We start from the raw sequence: 18,225 nt of genomic DNA, 5'->3' as shown, positions 1-18,225 counted from the left end.
TTAGATATTATAGTTGCTCATGCCATGCTTAATTAGCTAGGAGTTTATAATGGTTTACCTTGCGTGCCAACATGCTATTAAAATGGTTGTGATGTGGTATGATAGGGTGGTATCCTCCTTTGAACGATTATTCGAGTGGCTTGACTTGGCACATGTTCACGCATGTAGTTGAAACAAAATCAACATAGCCTCCACGATATTTATATTCATGGTGAATTATATCCTACTCATGCTTGCACTCATTGTTGATTAATTTTAATGCATGTTCATGACTGTTGTCGCTCTCTAGCTAGTCGCTTCCCAGTCTCTTTCTAGCCTTCACTTATACTAAGCGGGAATACTGCTTGTGCATCCACTTCCATAAACCCCAAAAGTTATTCCATATGAGTCCACCATACCTTCCTATATGCGGTATCTACCTGCCATTCCAAGTAAATCTGTATGTGCCAAACTCTAAACCTTCAAATGAAATTCTGTTTTGTATGCTCGAATAGCTCATGTATCAACTAGGGCTATCTGTATCTTCCATGCTAGGCGGGTTATTCTCAAGAGGAGTGGACTTCGCTCCTCACTCACGAGAAAATGGCTGGTCACCGAGATGCCCAGTCCCATGCTCAAACCAAATCAAAGTAATTCCAAACAAAACTCCCCTAGGACTGTTGTTAGTTGGAGGCACCCGTTATTTCTGGCAAGCCATGGATTGATGCTTGTTGGTGGGGGGGGGAGTATAAACTTTACCATTCTGTTTGGGAACCACCTATAATGTGTGTAACATGGAAGATATCGAGATCTCTCGGTTGTTATGTTGACAATGAAAGTATACCACTCAAAATATTATTTATCTCTATTTCAAAATTGAGCTCTGGCACCTCTACAAATCCCTGCTTCCCTCTACAAAGGGCCTATCTATTTACTTTTATGTTGAGTCATCATCCTCTTATTAAAGAGCACCAGTTGGAGAGCACCGCTGTCATTTGCATGCATTACTATTAGTTTAGATTGAGTATGACTGTGACTGGATCTCTTTTACCATGAATTACAATGTTTAGTCAGTCCTTGATCTTCAAAGGTGCTCTGCATTTATGTTTTGCGGTCTCGGGAAGGGCTAGCGAGATACCATCTTGTTATATCATATTATGGTTGTTTTGAGAAAGTGTTGTCATCCGAGATTTATTATTATTGCTTGCTAGTTGATTATGCTATTGATATGAGTAAACATGAGACGTAAATGTTATTGTGAATATGGTTAGTTCATAATCTTTGTTGTTGAATGTTGGCTCTACATATTTACAACAATAAGATCAAACAGAGTTTGTAAAAGTTTTTATTTATCACTTTCAGTTTGTCAATTGAATTGCTTGAGGACAAGCAAAGGTTTAAGCTTGGGGGAGTTGATACGTCTCCATCGTATCTACTTTTCCAAACACTTTTGACCTTGTTTTGGACTCTAACTTGCATGATTTGAATGGAACTAACCCGGATTGGCGTTTTTTTAGCAGAATTGCCATGGTGTTATTTTTGTGCAGAAATAAAAGTTCTTGGAATGACCTGAAACTTCATGGAGAATATTTTTGGAATATATAAAAAATAATAGCGAAAGAATCTATGTCAGGGGGGCCGCACCCTATCCACGAGGGTGGGGGGCGCGCCCCCTGCCTCGTGGGCCCCCTGATGCTACTCCGACCTCAACTCCAACTCTATATATTCTCGTTCGGGGAGAAAAAAACTGAGAGAAGGATTCATCACGTTTTACGATACGGAGCCACCGCCAAGCCCTAATCCCTCTCGGGAGGGCTGATCTGGAGTCCATTCGGGGCTCGAGAGAGGGAATCCGTCGCCATCGTCATCATGAACCTTCCTCCATCACCAATTTCATGATGCTCACCGCCGTGCGTGAGTAGTTCCATCGTAGGCTTGCTGGACGGTGATGGGTTGGATGAGATTTACCATGTAATTGAGTTAGTTTTGTTATGGTTTGATCCCTAGTATCCATTATGTTCTGAGATTGATATTGCTATGACTTTGCTATGCTTAATGCTTGTGACTAGGGCCTGAGTGCCATTATTTCAGATCTGAACCTATTATGTTTTCATGAATATATGTGAGTTCTTGATCCTATCTTGCATGTCTATAATAACCTATTATGTGTTATGATCCGTTAACACCGAAGTGACAATAATCGGGATACTTAGCGGTGATCACTATAGTTTGAGGAGTTCATGTATTCACTAAGTGTTAATGCTTTGGTCTGGTACTCTATTAAAAGAAGGCCTTAATATCCCTTAGTTTCCAATAGGACCCCACTGCCATGGGAGGGTAGGACCAAAGATGTCATGCAAGTTCTTTTCCATAAGCACGTATGACTATATTCGGAATACATGCCTACATTACATTGATGAAGTGAAGCTAGTTCTGTGTCACCCTATGTTATAACAGTTGCATGAGGAATCGCATCCGACATAATTATCCATCACTGATCCAATGCCTACAAGCTTTTCACATATTGATCTTTACTTAATTACTTTTCCGTTGCCATTTTTCCAATCACTACAAAACCAATACTGTTACTTTTACCACTGCTACCGTTACTTCCATATTACTTTGCTACTAAATACTTTGCTGCAGATATTAAGTCTTTCAAGTGCGGTTGAATTTACAACTCAACCGTTAATACTTGAGAATATTCTTTGGCTCCCCTTGTGTCGAATCAATAAATTTGGGTTGAATGTGTCGGATGTGGGGTTCTGGCAAACCCTTAAGGTTCGAACACTGGGGTGCGCGCGAAGTCTTTCCTTCCTACCAATCTACGCCCTAGCTCGCTAAGATCTCGCGGACGAACTCGACGAACTCGCAACACAGAAAGACACGAGGTTTATACTGGTTTGGGCCACCATTGTGGTGTAATACCCTACTCCAGTGTGGTGGTGGTGGATTGCCTCTAGGGCTGATGATGAATAGTACAAGGGAAGAACAACCTCCAGAGGTTGAGGTGTTCTTGTGAGTAGGCTCTCGATCGGGTTGGATCGAGCTAAGGTGAGATGAGGTCTGATGAGATCCGATCCCCTCCTATTGTGGTGGCTAGCGCTACTTATATAGGCCCTAGTCCTGTTGCCAAATATTGAGCTGGAAGGGAGCCAACAATGGCGGGCTAATCTGAAGGGGGGCAGCTAGTACAAGCTATCCTGACAAAACTGGTCTTCGCCTGCGAAAGGGTCTGGTGGTGAAGCTGTCTTGGGCTCCATGATGACTTCTGTCTTGCCGTCTTCCTGTTCTTGGTCTCGTTGCACCAATATAGCAACCTTTGCATGTTGCCTCGGTACTCTTCGCCTGCACTGGCCTCCTTAGCACCAAAGAGGAAACAAGGACGCTGCACGCGCTGGCGCCTGCCTGGTATCATGCGTCATGGCTGACGTCATGAGGGCCTCGTGAGGTTTGCCCCGCCTTGATATCTCCGCTCCTCGTGAGCCTTCCTGGCTAGGCTACTCCAGAGGAGGTCTTGCGTCGTCCTCCTCATGAGGCTTGGACCCTCGCGAGGGTCCTGGATGCTTTGTTGGTGAAGATGGGCCGTACGGCCTGCTGGCTCAGCCATGCCGCGGGCCGCAGGCAGGAAAGTCTGGGGACCCCCGTTCCCAGAACGCCGACAGTAGCCCCCGGGCCCAAGGTGCGCTCGGGCTTGGCTTCGCGGCGAAGCCAAGGGCCAAGTATTGAGCGCCGCAGGCCCCAAAAGCTTGCGGCCTTGATTGACGCGTGGCGGTTGATTGGACGTGGGCGTCTCCGCTTCTCCATGTTGCCTCGGCATCTGCTTGAATTGACAAAAGGCTGGCGCGGGCAGCACTTGCCTTTGTTGCTTCTTCCTTGACTCGCTTTAGATCCCCTTTCTCGCTCTTCGCCAGCACTACCTCCAGATCTGCCCCATCCTTTCTCTACATCTGCCACTCATGGCGTCGTGTAAGGTCAAGACTTCCTCGGCACCATCTTGGTACGAGCCCGCTCTTGAGGCGCCCACCGTCAAGGAGAAGAGCCTCTCCTCCGTGCGCCTGCTGACAACGGGAGAGAGCAACGAGTGGGGGAAGACGGAGCTCCGGCTTGCGTTCGATGAGCCGGAGCCTAAGGGGAGCACCTTCTTCCCCTTCTTCTCGAGCTGCGTCGCTGTTGGGTTGGTTCCTCCCTTCTCTGATTTCTTCTATGAAGTCCTCGACCACTACGGGCTGCAGGCGTTGCACCTCCATCCCAACTCTGTCCTCGTCCTGTCTATCTTTGCCTACTACTGTGAGGCGTACCTGAGCGTGATGCCGTCCATGGTGCTCCTGCGCCATTTCTTCTTCCTCCGCATTAGCGGCGAGCACGCCTCCGGATGCGCTAATTTCGTCACCTGCGGCAAGGCCAACTTGATCTCGAGCACTGGGAAGTTAGCTGACCACATTCGATCCAAGTGGGTCATGATGGACGCCAAGCACGCCCATCCGTGCCTGGTGTGCCGACGGAGGCACCCCGGCAAGGCAAGGGGTGGCCTAAGGCTGAGCTTGTCAACGAGCGTGCATCATCGGTGCCGGGGCAGATGATGACTGACCTGAAGCCGGGCAACGCGAGGGCGTCCAAGATAATGGGGGCGATGCTCCCGAGGGAGTTCTTGATGTTGCGGGTTGCCCCTCTCCAAGCGCGCGCGCCCCCTCTGGGAGCTCGAAGAAGAGGAAAACAAGACCCGCCTGAGGCCAGGGGACCTGCCTGGCGATGAACTGGACATCGTCCTGCGCCTTGTAGTCGGGGACAACCAGGAGTACCCGCCTTGCGCCTTCGTTCCCCTGTTCCAACGCAGGGACCGGGAGGAATTCGTCGTCTCCAGGCCGGCATTTGATGCGCGCGGGCTGGTGCCGCCGATGCTTCCGGGAGCTCCTATGGTGCAGAAACCGATGGAGGCGTCTTCTGGCGAGTCCCGCGGAGAGGGGGAAGAGGAGGTGGACTCGGAGAAGACGCCGGAAGAGGTGGGGGAGACTTCCCCTCTAAGCAAGGCCGAGATTCTCCGTGCCCTTCCTGATGATGACGAAGCTGATGCCTGCCAAGGGGAGAGGGAGCAACCCCTCATCCCGACGAAGGGTAGGTCGTCACTGGTGGTCCGTCGTGCCGCCTCCACCCCAACACCCCCTGGGCTGTAGTTGGTTCTGCCTCCGCACCGCTTGGCGCCGTCGAATCCCGAACGCCTGCCCTTCAGGTCCCGATGCTGTCAGGACTCAAGCTTCACAAGCGAAAGGTGGAGTACTTTGCGGTGGACCGGTAAGTGTCTCGAGCTTCGCTTTATCCCTGCCGGTACTTGTTATTTCCTGATGCTCGCCCTTGATTGATCAGGCCGGCATCTTCGGCGAAGAAGAGGAAGGAGGATACGGCTATTGTGCTTCCCTTCGCAGAGAAAGGAGGCAGCAGGGCCCGCATCTCCCCAGCCCGGTCGTCCTCGCGGGGCCGAGAAGAACATCGCCGCGTGGAGTCAGCCCCCATGGCCCCGCTGGCTCCGGAGGTGTCGGCGCTTGGTGCGGCTGACGAGGTCCCAGCCGCTCCGGAACCCGCGGTCTCCTAAGCACTGGTGACGGTGCCGCTTCCTCCCTCCGCAGCACCTCCACTCCCTAGTTCCTCTGCTCCAGCTGCTGTCTTCGAGCGTGTCCTTTCGGAGATGAGCCAGGTGTAGGTGGATCTCCTGAGCATGGACCCACGCCTAGTGGCCGGGCGTCTGGAGTTCGCCTCTGGCTAGCTTCACTCTGACCTGGCGGTTCGCATGGCGCTGCAGCCGATCATGAGGCGGCGCTGAAAGACGCCAAGGCTGCCCGTGACCGCTGCCAAGCGCTGGAGCGCGAGATGCAGAGCCTGCATGACAAGCACGCCGAAGAGGTTCGCTGCCGCCAAGTGAAGGAAGAGGGGTTGAAGGCCCGGGAGGAAGCCATCAAGAACTGTGATGCTGAGTTGGCGGAGCTGGGGAGGAAGCAGGCCGCCGAGCACAACCGTTTGGAAGAGTTGGAGCGGAAGATGGGGACGAGGGAGGCTGATCTTGATGCCAAGGTGCGAGTCCTAGCCGAAGACCGCATGGCCTTCGCCGATCTCGAGAAGAGGTCTTGCAAGGCGCTGAAGATGCTCTACGAGCACGGCCTGGAGAAGCCGCTGGACACCGACGAGGGCGGCCCCGCCCAGCTGCTTCCTCTCGTGGTGAAGGCGCTTGAGGAGGTCGTTGATGGCCTCGGTCCCATGGCGGAGGCAGAAGCTCGCGTCCTGTCTTCAGCCGCACTGACTCGCGTCTTTAGCCATCTGCACCTCCGCGACCCCAACGCTCGCCTTGACGAGCTGCTGGAGCCTGTGGCTGAAGATCACTGCGAAGCTGCCGCTGCGGCTGTACAAGGTCAAGTGGAGGCCTTGCTGGGGAGGTTCCGCGGCTTTTTCTTTGATCCTCTGTCTGGCGATGCCGTGGATCCTGCGGCTGGTGGTGATGGTGAGAACATCATTGCCCACGAGGGAGCACCTTCCGCAGGCGATGACGATACCCATGGGTGACGTGCGGCTATTCTTCCCATTTCGTTCCTGCGACATGTATCAGGCCTCATGGAGGCGTTTAGACTTTTCATTTGGTACTGTGAGAACAATATGCTTGTAATATTTTCTTTGAGATTTTGTGATTTCCTTCCTATTTGCTTTGCGTTCTGCGTCGGTAGAGCCCGGCCCCGCGCAAAGCTCAACCGCCATTGGGCCAACCGGAGACCAGGATGGACCAAGTTGTGAGGGGCTACGTGACCAGTTAGGCTCTTGAGTCACGATGCTCAAGAGTCCCCCTTGACGCGCAAACAGCATATAGGGAGAGTTTGTGAGGATAGATTAATGTTCTACGTCGGCAGAGCCCGGCCCCGCGCATACCTCAACCGCCATTGGGCCGACCGGAGACCAGGACGGACCAAGGAGTGAGGGGCTACGTGACCAATGAGGCTCCTGAGTCGCGATGCTCAAGAGACCCCCTTGATGTGCAAACAATTTCCATACCTGCCCTCGCCGAGGCCTCGGGAGGGGCGCGCGATGCCCATGTCCGGGGGACCTGGTTGGGTGGCGTGTGCTTGGGTGTGACCCGAGCGCAGCCCCCATGCCCAGCCCCCTCGTGCGGCTCTCCCGAGGGGAGGCGTTGTGGTGAGGCTGGGCGCTGAGCTCTGGGATCCCTGAGGTTGGTACGACCATGGGGCCGCCCTCAGTTGTTTATCACCAGCGCGGAGCATAGTGCTTCCGCTTGTGCACGGGCATAGCCGCTCCTTGGCAGTGTCATTAGCCAGCAGAGCATGGTGCTTCCACTTGGGCGTGGGATGGGGGCCCCACCGGGAGGATCCCCTGGGGCATGTACAGCCCCGCCCTGACACGTGGCTTGCACGGCAGGGCTGCGAGGTGTATCTGGGCACTCGTGAGCCAGCGTGGGACTCACGAGGCCCTACCTCAAGGCGGGTTGCGCCTGGTCTTGAGTCTTGGTGACTGTATGTCCCTGCAAGGCGGTTAGATGCAAGCACTCTACGTCCTCAGGTCCCGGCCCTCGAGCGAGCTCTGCCACCACTGGTATGACAGGTCGTGATGCCGTGGTCAAGGCCAGGGGGTGAGGGCTGGAGAGCTAGTAAGAGCTCCTAAGTTGCGATGCTCAGCAGCCCCCCTTTTAACGTGCAAGCGAATTGCATAGGTGAACATACCTGTGGTGGGCAGCAATCGAGCACGTGACAGCAGTTGGCAGGTTAAGCATGGAGAACAGATCAACTTGGATAAATGCAGGAAGATACATGCCACCGGGTCCGGCCCGAGCGGCTTGGGGATGATGCAGCCCGAGGGGCGCCCCCAACAAGGTAAGCTAGAGACATAAGCAAAAGGGATACATGCCGCAGGGATGGACCCACGCGGCCTGGGAATAATGTAGCCCGAGGGGCACTCCCAACTAAACGAGCTCGGAAGATGTCACCTGGTTCTGTAGACGAAGTAGAGTTGGTGCAGGCTGAAGGCGTGCGTTGAAGAAATGACTCCTCACGAGCCACTAGAACCCTGAGCCTCGGGAGGCTCTGGGGGCTTGGGAGGTTCCCTGAAGACCGTCTCCATCTCCTCCAGAATGGTGTGGTACCTGGCTTCCTGAGCCGCCAGGACACGTCGCATGATGCGCTGATAGGCCGACGCCACGCTCGGCAAGCCAAAGGGCATACGAACGTAGCAGTGCGGCGGGCCCTCACAGCGGCCAACACGCGAAGGCCAGAAACGCTCCTGAGATGCGGCCCTGTTGAGCTCTGGGACGTCGATGCAGACACGACAGCCCAGCATCCTTGCCAGGATGCGGAGCTGCGCCCCGTGGGCGGCTGTCACCGCACATGGCTCTTGCTTCTTGCAGTTCATGGGTGGTCTTGGTGATGAACTCCTAAGTGGTGAGCACTCCTTGCCCTGTGCTCTCCTGAGGGTCACGTGCCACGAAGCAAGCTTCCAAGTGGTGCCCAAGTGCCTCCCTCGTGAGGTCGGCAAGGTCTGAGGCCCTCCCGAAGAGAGCCCCCAAGCCCTGTCTGAGGAGGGCACTGGGCGCGCCTTCCTATGCGATGGAGGGAGGCGCCCCTGGAGCGGGCGCTGATCCTGACGAGGCTCCTGCCATGACGCCATCCTCCTGAGGTCCTGCACGGCGCGACTGCTTCTTCTTGGGGATGGCCTCGAGAGGGCCTTCATTTCTGCTGTCGGGGTCGTCGACTGCTGCGGCTTGAAAGGTGCATTCGAGGGAGCACACTGCATCCCTCTCTTAGGACCGTGATGATTCCTCCGCTTCCTGGCATCTTGAGAACGTTGTAGCCGTGATGAGTGACTGCCATGAACTTGGCCAGGGCTGGATACCCGAGGATGGCATTGTACGGCAGGCGGATGTGCGCGATGTCGAAGTCGATGAGCTCGGTGCGGTAGTTCTTGCGCTCCCCAAAGGTGACAGGCAGGCAAACCTACCCTATCGGTGTGGTGGAGCCGTCGGTCACTCCTGAGAAAGGCTTGGTGGGCTGGAGCTGCTCATATGGCACTTGGAGGTTGTCGAACGTGTCCACGGACAGGACGTTGAGCCCTGTGCCGCCGTCGATGAGGATCTTGGTGACATGCACATTGCTGATGACTGGGGAACACAACATAGGGAGGATGCCAGCGGTGGCTGCGCACTTGAGCTGATCCGCCGAGTTGAAAGTGATGGTGCATTGGGACCACCTGAGCGGGCGCGTGGCCTCGAGTTTGGGGAGGGCCGTGTTCATCTCACGAGCGAACTGCTTGAAGATGTGCTGAGAGGATGGGGCCTGGGCGCCACCCAAGATGCAGGCGATCACGCGTGGCTCCTGGAAGCCCCCAGCCCCCTCGTCCTGGTGGTGGTCGTCATTCCTTCTTGGTGGCGGCAGCGGGGGGAAGACCGGCGTTGCCCTTGGGGCGATCCTCAAGCGGCGGGTCCCTCCAGGCGCCCTCACGAGGCTGGTCCTGCAAGCGGTCCTCACGAGGCCGGTCGCGCCACTCCTGGCATGGGTCACGGTCGTCCCAGCGTCCGCCTCCACGTCCTCCTCCGCGGCAGTAGCCCCGATCGTTGCGCTCGGGGCGTCGACCGTAGCGTCCTTCTTGTATGGCTCTGAGCTCTTGACAGTCGTTGGTGTTACGGGTGTTCAGGTTGCGGAAGGCGCAGAACGGTCGGCCATTCTTGGATGACTCGGGCTGACCTCTGCCTCGCTTGATTTCGGGCTCCGCTGCGAGCACAGCTACCTCCTTGCGCTTCACGTCCTTGGCCTTGGCCTTCTTCTCCTCCGCGCCCACGGCTGGCAGCTCAAGGAGAGAGAGGCACCCCTCCTCAGCTGTTGCGCACTTGGTCGCCAGGTTGAACAACTCCTGAGATGTGCAGAGCTCCTCGTGGATGGCGAGCTCTTCCTTCATCTTGACGTCGTGGACGCCGTCGGAAAACGCGGAGATGATGGCCTCGTCCATGACCTTGGGGATCTTGAGGCGGGTGTTGTTGAAGCGTTGGATGTACTTCTGGAGGGTCTCTCCTAGTTGCTTCCTGATGCAGCATAGACCACCCGCGGCCGGTGTGCAGTCGCGAGTGCCCTGGAAGTTGGTGACGAAGCGGTCGCGCATCTCGTCCCAGGAGGAGATCGAGCCGTGCTGCAGGTTCAGGAGCCAGGAGCGAGCTCCATCCTTGAGAGCCATGGGAAACCAGTTCGCCATGACCTTTTCGTCGCCGTTGGCCGCTTCGATGCTCAGCTCATAGAGCTGCAGGAACTCTGTGGGGTCAGCGATTCCGTTGTAGCGAGGAGGCAGATCTGGCTTGAACTTGCCCGGCCAGGAAACGCTACGCAACTCGGGGATGAAGGCGCGGCAGCCAGCCGTGGTTTCCGGGGCCCACTTTGGAGGTGGAGCTTGGTCATGACGAGGTCCGCGTTACACTACTGCGGGCGGTGCGCGGTCTTGATGAGGTGGCGCGGGGGGCGCGGGGAGCGCAGGTGCGGCTTCTCGCGGCCGCGGAATTTCTTGGCAACTTCTCTCTTCGCGCGCGGCCGCCCGGCGCGGCGGATCACGTCGCGGAGCCGCGCGCCTTGGTGCCAAGGCGACGTCTTGGGGCTGAGGCGGTGGAGGCACACCATGAGCCCCGTCGCCCGCGGCTGGTTAAGGGGGAGGCGGAGAGTGGGACGGTGCCGGAGAGCCCCCTGCGGCGCGGACGAGCTCGGCGACGCGTTTGAGCCACTCCTCGTAGAGGTCGTCGACGGGGCGGTAGCGCAGGAGCTCGTTCGCCGCGAGGAGCACGGCCCGTGCCTCCATGGGAGCGCGGTGCGCGTGAGACGATGAACCGGCAGGGGTCAGCGATGGAGTGGCGGTGTGCCCGCCCTGCCACACCAAAGGATGCAGCGAGGACGCCTACTGTTCATTTCCTGCCGGGCCGGTGGCAGCGTTGGTGGCGGGGGACGGAGAACGGCGATGTGGCCCGCCGATGCGAGCCGTCTGAGCGACGCGGGCGGTGAGGGCAGCCCGACGCTCAGCTCGAGCACGGCGAGCGTCCACCACGGGGACGACGGAGCGACGAACTGATGGAAAGGGAAGCTACGGCGCACCCCTACCTGGCGCGCCAAATGTCGGATGTAGGGTTCTGGCAAACCCTTAAGGTTCAAACACTGGGGTGCGCGCGAAGTCTTCCCTTCCTACCAATCTATGCCCTAGCTCGCTAAGATCTCCCGGACGAACTCGACGAACTCGCAACACAGAAAGACACGAGGTTTATACTGGCACTACTAAGAAAAGGCCTACTAATGGCGCACTACTGGTGCGCCATTAGTCACGCCACTAGTATTTTTTTACTAATGGCGCACCACTGGTGCGCCATTAGTATAACAGATACTAATGGCGCACCAGTAGTGCGCCATTAGTATGCCTAGAGGTGCGCCATTACTATCTGACTTAGTAATGGCGCACCACATAGAAGTGCGCCATTAGTAATAAAAAAATTCAAAAAAAATTTCAAACTTTTTCAAAAGTTTTTATATTTTTTTTCAATTTTTTTTAAATTCAATTTTTTTCTTAATCTCGGGTCACTATGGCTTAATCTCAAGTCAATATGCTTAATCTTAGGTCAAATCGTACTCCATGGTCAAACTTCCTGGAAGGTCACCCATCCTCACACTACTCTAGCCCAAGCACGCTTAACTTCATAGTTCTATCCAACCCCAGCACCACCTCACTTCACATGCACTTGTTGATATATCTATCATATCAATCCTATTAAACCTTGCTGATGTCTAGGACTTTGTTCATGTTCATGAGTATGATGAAATTTTGAAAAAATATTTCAAACTTCCCGGTCATATTACGTATCACATTTTGAAAAATAATTCAAATTTTTTTTTCGAAACTAATTTTTTCTGTTACTAGTGGCGCACCTAGCATACGGTGCGCCACTAGTAAGTTTGAAATTTTTTGAATTTTTTTCCCTCCGGATCTTAAAAGCCCCGTAACTTTTTTTCTGTTAGGTTTTTGGGGATTTTGAAAATGTTTAACGGGGTCATATTAAAAGACCCATAAATTTGGATGTAACTTTTCGAGTAGATGATTTTTCATATAAAAAACTTTTTAATTTGAGTTCATATGCAAAAGTTATGCCCATTTTACAAATTTCAGAGAGTTATGCCCACAAGGGGGGTGCATTCGGTACGTTTTGGGCCAAGTTAGTAATGGCGCACCGTGGGGGTGGTGCGCCATTACTAGTGAAACTAGTAATGGCGCACCACACCCACGGTGCGCCATTACTAGTTTTGAAAAAACAATAAAACAAATTCTGAATTTTTTTTTAAAAAAACTTAGTAATGGCGCACCAGTTGACAGTGCGCCATTACTAGTTTTAACTAGTAATGGCGCACTGTCCACTGGTGTGCCATTACTAGTTTTAAAAAAATAAATAAAAAAAATTTGGAAATTTTTTTTACTAGTGGCGCACCGTGGATGTGGTGCGCCATTACTAGTTTAACTAGTAATGGCGCACCACTCCCACGGTGCGCCATTACTAGTTTTGAAAAAAAATGAAAAAAAATTTGTTACTAATGGCGCACCATGGATGTGGTGCGCCATTATTATTTGGACACTAATGGCGCACCAACACATGGTGCGCCATTAGTATATACTAATGGCGCATGACATGTCTGGTGCGCCATTAGTGTCATTTCCATCTATAGCCCTTTTCCTAGTAGTGTGGTTCGGGCCACCGTTGTGGTGTAATACCCTACTCCAGTGTGGTGGTGGTGGATTGCCTCTAGGGCTGATGATGAACAGTACAAGGGAAGAACAGCCTCCGGAGGTTGAGGTGTTCTTGTGAGTAGGCTCTCGATCGGGTTGGATCGAGCTAAGGTGAGATGAGATCTGATCCCCTCCTACTGTGGTGGCTAGCTCTACTTATATAGGCCCTGGTCCTCCTCCCAAATATCAAGCGGGAAGGGAGCCAACAATGGCGGGCTAATTTTAAGGGGGACAGCTAGTACAAGCTATCCTGACAAAAGTGGTCTTCGCCTGCGAAAGGCTCTGGTGGTGACGCCGTCTTGGGCTCCACGATGACCTCCGTCTTGCCGTCCTCCTGGTCTTGCTCTCGTTGCACCAATATAGCAACCTTTGCCTGATGCCTCGGTACTCTTCGCCTGCGCTGGCCTCCTTAGCACCAAAGAGGAAACAAGGACGTTGCGCGCGCTGGTGCCCGCCTGGTATCGTGCGTCATGGCTCACGTCACGAGGGCCTCGTGAGGTTTGCCCCACCTTGATATGTCCGCTCCTCGTGAGCCTGCCTGGCTAGGCTACTGCAAAGGAGGTCTTGCATTGTCCGCCTCGCGAGGCTTGGACCGTCGCGACGGTCTTGGATGCTTTATTGGTGAAGATGGGTCATACGGCCTGCTGGCTCAGCCACGCTGCGGGCGCAGGCAGGCAAGTCTAGGGACCCCCGTTCCCAAAACACCGACAGAATACTCTGCCCTCGAAAGCTGTTGCGATCCCCTATACTTGTGGGTTATCAATGGGCACGTGCACCCGCGTCATGAGGGAATCTTCGGTGGCCCACTCCGGTGAGAGTGCGGCCGCAACCGCCATGCGCATGCTAACAAGGTGCATGAGCACGGCCGCAATCTGCGACCGGGCGGCCAAGGCAGCCCAAACGGCCACTGTTGCCTCTCAGGTGGTGGCAGCAACATCTGCCTCGGGGATAGCAACTGGCGAGAGTGGCATAACAGCTGTCCGTTCTGTAGCGGCGGCCTTAGCCCTGATGGAGGCCGCCCATACCCAGCTCCTGGCGGTCACCGCACAAATCGAACGAAGCTTCTCTGACAATGGTTAGCAACCCACGGCCGAAGAGCTGGCAATCGCCGAGAGCGTTCAAGTAGCCATCCGTTCCTCCTCCACATACCTTGCAATGACGGATCCTGTCCAAGCCCAGATCGCGGCCACCCATGCCCAGCTCATGGAGGCCTTTTCCAAAGAGATGGTGGACACGGATGGTGAGATTCTTTCCGAGTATGGTGTGATGGATGCCATGGAGCCCATTCCCTGGGAGACCATCGGGCGCGAGCTGGACATGGAAGCGGCGGTGGAGATCGACGAGCACCAGCCGTAGTAGTACTCTTTGTTTTGTTTAATTATAAGAGCGATGGTCTTTAATTTGTTAGAGTAGTGTTTTTATCAGCTAGCTTTGTTTAATTACTGAACTTGCTCGATTAAGAAGTGTGGGTGTGATGTAGTCTCCTTTGTGTACCCAAATTATTCAATGCCGTGGATCACCACTATAACCAAGGAAATTCGAACCAAAATTTGTGACGTTCAAACTCATCACACACGGGTTAAGCTATCTGAACCGTTTGTGATGTTCACATATCATACATGATTCTGAATAAGGGACCGTGTCTGATGACACTTCGTGTGCTAGTTTTTTCGCTGAAGCGATTCCAAATTTTCGGCTTCCGCGGAAATATCTACCTCCCCACCCCCTCCCCCTTACCAAAATCCACATTTCCCCTATTTCCGCCTTCCTTTCCAAGTTGAAACCTTCCCTCCTTGCTTGCAGCGCCGCCTCCTCGCTGGCGACCCTCCTTCACGCTGCTCGGCCTCGCCTATCCAGGCAGGTAATCCACACCCGACCCCATCCTCCTCCTTCCACATCGCACATGCCCTGACCGCCGGCGCGAGCGCGACAGCTTCCACCCAAATCACTGACTCCTCCACCAAATAATCGCCGCCCTAAGCCATGGTGCACATAGTATAGCCAGGATCTCAAGGAGCATTTGGTAGCGAAGAAGCAAATCGCGGCCACACGCGCGGATGTGGTCGCGATGGCTGCCATTCATGCCGACCCCCAGATCTTGGAGGAGCACCTCACCATCGAGAACACCGTCGACGCCTCACGCGCCGCCACCGCGACGCGGTTGGCGGCTTTATACGATAGTTTGTGGCATTTTCTCGAGGCCATCGTCGGTGCCTTCGACGAACACTACGAGGTGTTTTCTCAACGTGCACGTGCTTACCTCATCTCGAGAGCCAATAGGTTGGTGCCCGGAGCGGCTCAGGCAACTCACCACTACGACGAGGGCACCCACGAAGTGGAGGCCTCGCCCTCTTCCATGTCCAATGAGCCAATCGTCATCAATATCTTCGACGATGAGGAGTAGCTTGTCTTATTAGCTCACTATAAGGACCCATGTTCAGTTTGCTAGTTATTGCCTTTCCTTAGCAAATTCTAGTGAATTGTGCTATCTACTTTTACCATGCAATCTTCTGCTCTAGAGTATATGTTCTATATGTCGTGCAATGTGGTGTTCAGTTAACTGTTTGGTTCAATTATGTAAATGTGATGTTCAATTCTTTAGGGTGCAATTTTCCAAGTTGTCTAGCATGCTTGGTTTGGTTAACCGTCTGATCTTCTATTAGGAGTATATTATACTGTGCAATGTGGTGCTTAGTTAACGTTTGGTTCATTCGTTGTGGTGTTTAGTTAACTATTTAGTTCAATTCTGCAATGTGATGTTCAATTGTTGTGGGTGCATTCTGTTATTGTATACCATGTGAAAAATAAATCGAATTTGGTTGTACTAAATACATGAGAACGAAATACAATTGCTATATTTCCAAGTTTTTAAGCATGCTTGGTTTGGTTAACTGTCTGATCTTGTATTAGGAGTATGTTATATTGTGCAATGTGGTGCTCAGTTAATGTTTGGTTCATTTGTTGTGGTGTTTAGTTAACTGTTTGGTTCAATTCTGCAATGCGATGTTCAATTGTTGTGGCTGCATTCTATTATTATATACCATATGAGAAATAAATCGAATTTGGTTGTAAAAAATACATGAGAAACAAATACAATTGCTATATTTCCAAGTTGTTAAGCATGCTTGGTTTGGTTAACTGCCTGATCTTCTATTAGGAGTATGTTATATTGTGCAATGTGGTGCTCAGTTAACATTTGGTTCATTTGTTGTGGTGTTTAGTTAACTACACGTGCATGGTCCGTTGTCTAATAGCACATTATTGTGCAATTGCAAGAACCATTCTAATATTTAGGTTTTTAACAATTTGGTCTTGCACATGTAGGTCGTGCTGTCAGAGGTTTTGACCCACTGTTCGACCCTTTTTGCATATGGGGAAATGAGTTGTCCATGAATATTAATCAAGTCAAGAAACTCAGGAAGATTGTTAGGATAATGAAATTAGCGACAAAAACAACACGATCTTTGTCTGCACAATGAAGAAGACATCAGTTCACTACAAGATAGTTCTAACTATTATACCTTGCCATTTTTATTCCTTTGCTCCATTTCCAATATAGAGAAGATATTTATGCACATCCTTGTTTTCAGGCCTTTCCAAAGCAGTTCAGTGATGATTACCTCTCAAACCACCTCTATGGTCAGGAGGCGAGGAAGGTTTTCATACAACACCCATGGTTCAATATTGAAGTGTTCCTGAAGAGGACGAAGGACGGACACTCAATCATCCACAGGCACTGTCCTAAAGTTGCAAAGACCTTCAACACGAATGAAGGATCAATATTCGCCTTCCGCTTTAGTAGTTTTCTAGATGAGATGCATCTGTCTATATATCGTCTATGATCCTAATTTCGAGAGGTTCTACATGTTGCATGTGAAACTTGGTGCTAGTGCAGTTGTGTAATGGGGTAGCTGAGGGCTGAAGCTATATCATGTTGTACTCTGATGTATTTCAATTATGAAATTCTGCTTCCTTAAAATGGAAATGAAATATATTATGTGCATAATATGAATGTCAATTAGATTAATAAATGGACTATTAATAATAGAGCAATTAGCCTGCTAATTGGGTTTTGCTATTGCAAACGGTTATTGAAAAAATACCGTGGGCGATTTCCTCAGGCAACACACATTGTTTCTAGGAATAAACCGTGTTGGATCAATGAACAATCACACACGACTTTCTCTTCAAAACTGTTTGCGTTAGGCCACCTTGCACAAACGTTTACCACATAAAAACTATGTGTGATGGAAAACCTTTGCCACACAGTTTCTTCTATAGACTATGTGTGATGCATTCAATAACGCAAACGATAAAATTGTTAATATCATGTGCCATGGCAACGCTATCACAAACGATTTAACGGGAAATATTGTGTGTGATGTACGTGTGAACGGAAACGTTTTCCTTGGAGCGACTGTGTGGGATGTGCATATGAACGGAAATGTTTAGCGGGGACTGACTGTGTGGGATGTACTTGCGACCGGAAACAATTTCTCCTGTATAATTGTATTTTTTAGCTCTACTGTATGTATTTTCGTATTTGAGCGCTCGCCGATCGCACACGACCTCATTTTGCCGAGCGTGTGTGCTAGGAGGGCATATCCCCGATGGTTTATGGGTCGTGTGGGAAGGACCCCCTATCACCGTCACTCACTAGGCGACGGTTCCAAATGCCATCGCGGAAAGGGGTTAAAATCCGTTTGTATAGCACCGATGCGTACTACTGTTGGCAAATGGATGTCAAAACTGCATTCCTTAATGGATATCTTAAAGACGAGTTGTATATGATGCAACCAGAAGGTTTTGTCGACCCTAAAGGTGCTAACAAAGTGTGCAAGCTCCGGCGATCCTCTCGGAGTTTGAATATACGCTTTGATAGTGTGATCAAAGCATATGGTTTTATACAGACTTTTGGAGAAGCATGTATTTACAAGAAAGTGAGTGGGATCTCTGTAACATTTCTAATATTATATGTAGATGACATATTTGTCGATTGGAAAAAATACAGAAATTCTGGATAGCATAAAAGTATACTTGAATAAGAATTTTTCATTGAAAGACCTCGATGAAGCTGGTTATATATTAGGCATCAGGAACTATAGAGATAGATCAAGACGCTTAATTGGACTTTCACGAAGCACATACCTTGATAAAGTTTTGAAGAAGTTCAAAATGGACCAGTCAAAGGAAGGGTTCTTGCCTGTGTTACAAGGTGTGAAGTTGAGTCAGACTCAATGCCCGACCACTTCAGAAGATAGAGAGAAAACGAAAATCATTCCCTATGCCTCAGCCATAGGTTCTATCATGTATGCAATGCTGTGTACCAGACTTGATGTGTGTCGTGCTATACCAAACTAATCCAGGAGTGGATCACTGGACAGCGGTCAAGAACATCTTGAAATACCTGAAAAGGACTAAGGATATGTTTCTCATTTATGGAGGTGACAAAGAGCTTGTCGT

Source organism: Triticum urartu, chromosome 3A, assembly GCF_056163025.1.
Source record: "Triticum urartu cultivar PI428250 chromosome 3A, HENAU_Tu73, whole genome shotgun sequence".
Taxonomy (NCBI): Eukaryota; Viridiplantae; Streptophyta; class Magnoliopsida; order Poales; family Poaceae; genus Triticum; species Triticum urartu.
Note: the sequence above shows the minus strand (reverse complement) of the source record.